Genomic DNA, 4,885 nt, shown 5'->3' with positions numbered 1-4,885 from the left:
AACCCCTCTTCCTAGTTTCACCTCTAAGTCCCTTCCCAATGGGTGGCTACCTGCCCCAGGGACCAGAAGACATTCCCCATCCAAATTCTAGTTTCTCCCTCAATTATCACATCTTTAATAACAGGAACTGTGAAACTTTGTCCTTTTGCCCCTGTTACTTTTACAGTATCTTTGCTCACACTATAATCTTCTGGAATATTTAACAGGCAGGTTCTTTCTGCCCGTGTCTATCACAAATTCTAATTCTTCTTGGGGATGCACTTCTAAAGTTATCACAGGCTCCATATGGCATTTGTTTCCCAAAAAATAGAGCCTATGACCCCACCCTATTCCTCCTCTCTGTGCATCTCTCAGAAGATTTTTAGATATTTTACCTGCTTAGGACAATTTCTCCTATAATGCCCTTTGCCCCCACAGTAAAAACAGACATTTCTGGAATGTTCCTGAGATTTGGTTTGTATTGGGGTTCTGTATTTTTCCTTTCCCATGTCTCTACTACCTTCATATCTAGGAGTAGTGCCTGGGTGTTTTAGATTTCTCTGGAAATTGTTTTCTTGCATGGTGGTTGTCATATTTTGCTTTCACTATAGCTTTTTCCTTATCCCTCCGGACATAAACTTTCTGAGCCTCCTTTAATAAATCATCTAATGATCTGTTATGCCAATCCTCAATTTTTTTTTAGTTTTTTTCTAATATCTGGCCAGGCATTAGTGACAAAATTAATCCTTAACAGAGCTTGTCGCACAACAGTTTCAGAGTCTATTCCGGAATATTGTTTCATATTCCTCCTAAGTCTGTCTAACCCTTCAGTTGGAGTTTCTTCTTTCCCATGCTGTGCCTCAAAAGCCTTTTTAGCATTTTGCCCTTGGGGTGCTGCCTCTTTTATTCCCTTGATTATTAAATTACGATATTTATTCATGTGTTTCCTCCCCTCCTCATTATTTTGACCCCACTCAGGAGGTGCTGTTGGCATTTTGTCTTCTCCTGGGGGGCTCTGCAGGTTTTCTTTACCCCTGTCCTCGTTTAGGGCAAATTTGGTAGAGAATCTCCAAAGGAGGGCCCCTCCCAAAAGAAAACCCACACAGCCCCTCCCCCCAACTGGTTCAGGAAGAATTCCTCGGAGACAAGTGGAAAGAACCTGTTTATTTAACAGGCAAAGCACTCCCCAGCACACAAAATGAACAATACCGGATGACACCACTCTTTTACCTCTCTGAAAAAGATGACAAATTCAGAAAGTCTCTCTTGGGGGTGGTCGCTCTGTTATCAATCCCTCCGGCACTGGGGCAGCTGCTGCAGCCACAAGGTGCAAACTCTCGGTGTTCCCAGGTCCCAGTACGGAGCAGGTTCGAGTAGGTCCACAAAAAGGAAAGGAGAAACAGTCCAGGAAGAAATTTGGACTGTTTAGCTAAACTAGCTAATGAGCAGAAGCAAGAGCAAGCAGAAGCAAAGCAGAAGCAAGAGTGAGACCAAAGCGTAAAGCAAAAGCAAAAAAGCAAAAGCAGCACTATTTACTGTCCGTCTCTGTGTCTCGCCAGCTGTGGGGGAGCGGCTGATAAGAAACCAAAACAAAACTTTCACTCTTCAGAGCCAGTCTTAAAGGCACAGAACATAATATCCAGCATAAACAGAACATATGAATGGAGATACAAGCATCATAACATCATCCTAGGACATTCCACCCCTTATCCCCATATCATCAACATAGTACCACACATCATGCATTTATTCACATAAAACTTCCATCTGTTCCCCCAAAAATTACAGGCAATACCCATCATGCCCTCATCACATCCCCACACTGGACCACTGAATCCAGGCCCCACACTACAGAGCTGCAGGATTCCCCCCTTTCACTTTACTCACTCAAATTTCCATCTTCCCCTTGCTCAGACCTTCAACACTTACACATTTCCTATTATCTCATGTCTGTATTGTTTAATGTACAGACAATGGCAGTAACATTCAACGAACAGTGATATTTGCATATCATTCTCACCCCTCAATCAGATCTCCCTGAGGTACACATCATGTTGTTCCATCTCTTTGCATTATCCACCATGTGCAACCTGGTCCCTGAGCAAAGACAACCCCACAAATGGGTTTGTCTGTACTTGAGGCAGAATTGATTCACACAGTCTTCCCTAACAAACCTCTGACATGTACCACTGGGACTTTATCTCCAGCTATTAGATTCAGGGACTCAGACTGGGCAGGACCTGCTCGGTTGGTGGAACCTTGGGCGTTAACTAATCAGGTGGCCTTTGCTAGATGCTGCTCCCAATTTTTGAAAGATCCCCCACCCAAAGCTTTCAAGGTGGCTTTTAACAGTCCATTGTACGTCTCTATATTTACTGCAGCTGGTGTATGGTAGGGGATATGGTACACCCACTCAATGCCATGTTCCCTAGCCCAGGTGTTGATAAGGCTGTTCTTGAAATGAGTCCTATTGTCTGACTCAATCCTCTCAGGGGTACCATGCCTCCAAAAGACCTTCTTTTCAAGGCCCAGGATGGTGTTACGGGTCATAGCATGAGGCACGGGGTTTGACGCTGGCGCAATGCCAGTGCCCCCATGAAAATACATTCTCCCTGGTATCTGCTGTGAGATGTGACTAGGAATAGAGCAAAGCAGGCTCCAACTTAGGAATACAGAAGAGAAAACTTTATTAACCTACAACTATATGAAAAAGGAAACACACAGAAAGAATTAAAGGCTTCCAAAAACATTCCTCCTCCCCCCACCACATTTCCAATACATCCATCCCTCAGATCACCAACTCTCAGTCCATCACCACCCTTTAGATAATCAGTTCTCAGTTCATCAAGAAGAGAGTAGTCCCTCTTGTACCATAGGCTTCCCCAGGAAACACCGTTGAGACCTCTTGTGTTTCCTGTCACACATGGCACGGCCTGGAGATCATTTGCCATTGTGACATCTTCCTTCCATGCCCAGTGCTCTCACCACTGCGCATGGACCAGAGCTGCTTCTAGGGTTTTCCTTTTAAGGGTGCTTTGTCCAGTTCCAAAAAAGAGCACAGTCTCACTTTTGGGACATCTGTCCCCCCCCCAAATTTCACTCCCTGGGGCCAAGGGGTCTCAAGAACAGAGATCTTCTCTTCCACTGAAGATCGAGGGCACCAACCACCCTGCTCACCCATTGCCTCTGCTCACCCACGCCTTCACATAACAACACTGAACTCTCTTGGCTCCGAGCCATTGCGTCCCCCTAAATGCAGTCTCTGTGTCACAGGAAAAATGGTTCTGTGCATGGCTATACAAGAAAAGTCCAGCCAAAGGCCACTCCATCACCTCCTCCCACCTAAGATTCTTCTCCACTTCTTTCGTGGCCCATTTCCTCTTATCTCATCTCTATCTCTTTTCTCATTCAGCTCCAGGAGGATTAGCATTTGTAAGGTTTCCATCATCCAAGAAAAGGGTTAAAAATCTCTGGCTCTGCCTGTCCAGAACTCCCACGTTGCCCTGCCGGGAACCTTCTCACCCCCCCTTCTCCTTCTCGGCCGGCTGCCATGCTATCAAATTTCAAGGTGGCACAGGCACAGACACCAGCTCTCTCTCTCTCTCCTGGGGGAGGTGGCTGCCAAATGACTCTTGTTGCTCCTCCCCCCTTCCATCCTCAGGGCCCAGGCCTACCTCACCCAGCCGCATGGCTTCTCCTCCCCCGCCCAGCCAGCAGCTGGGAAGGGGAGGTCTGAACCTTTCACCCACCAGAACCAAGAGAAAATTTTCCTGGGAGTTCTCTGCTTTTAACCCTCTGTGTTCTCAGAGGCGTATCCATGTCCCCAGTGGCCACACCAGGTGCCAATATTCTAATCTGAGCACCTATTAGTTTGACCACAGCATCCCAAAAAAACTCACTTCCTCTCAAACCACGACACTTTCCAACCATCCCGTGGTGGCTTCTACCATTGTGAGCACGTAGCGCTTGCCCTGGTGTGTCTGGGGCAGTGTGATGTAGTCAATCTGCCAGGCCTCCCCATACTTGTACTTGGACCACCGCCCACTATACCATAGGGGCTTCACTCGCTTGGCCTGCTTGATGGCAGCACACTTCTCACAGTCATGGATAACCTGTGAAATAATGTCCATGGTTAAATCCACCCCTCGATCTCGTGCCCACTTATAGGTGGCATCCCTGCCCTGATGGCCTGAGGCATCATGGGCTCATCAAGCTAGGAATAACTCTCCCTTGTGTTCCCAATCTAGGTCTATCTTGAACACCCCTATCTTTGCAGCCTGGTCTACCTGCTCATTGCCTTGGTGCTCCTCATTGGCTCTTCTCTTGGGGACATGGGCATCTACATGGTGGACTGTCACAGGTAGCCTCCCTACCCTGGTAGCAATGTCTTTCCACTCATCAGCAGCCCAAATTGGTTTTCCTCTACACTTCCAGTTAGCCTCTTTCCACCTTTCCAGCCATCCCCACAGAGCATTGGCTACCATCCATGAATCAGTGAAAAGGTAGAGCTTTGGCCACTTCTCTCTTCCTGCAGTGTCCAGGGCCAGTTGAACAGCTTTGAGTTCAGCAAATTGGCTTGATCCACCTTCTCCTTCAGTGGCCTCTGCGACCTGTCGTGTGGGGCTCCATACGACTGCTTTCCACTTACGGTTCATCCCTACGATGCAACAGGAACCATCAGTGAAAAGAGTGTAGCATCTTTCCTCTGGTGGCAGTTGGTTATATTGAGGAGCCTCTTCAGCCCGTGTCACTGGTTCTTGTTCTTCATCTGTGACACCAAAATTCTCACCTTCGGGCCAATTTGTAATTACCTCCAAAATCCCAGGGCGATTCAGTTTACCTATGCGGGCGTGCTGTGTGACAAGAGCAATCCACTTGCTCCATGTAGCACTGGTGGCGTGGTGAG

The sequence above is a fragment of the Melozone crissalis genome, unplaced genomic scaffold (genome assembly GCF_028551555.1).
Source record: "Melozone crissalis strain CALT ecotype California unplaced genomic scaffold, PUWL_Pcris_2 ptg000105l_1, whole genome shotgun sequence".
Taxonomy (NCBI): Eukaryota; Metazoa; Chordata; class Aves; order Passeriformes; family Passerellidae; genus Melozone; species Melozone crissalis.
Note: the sequence above shows the minus strand (reverse complement) of the source record.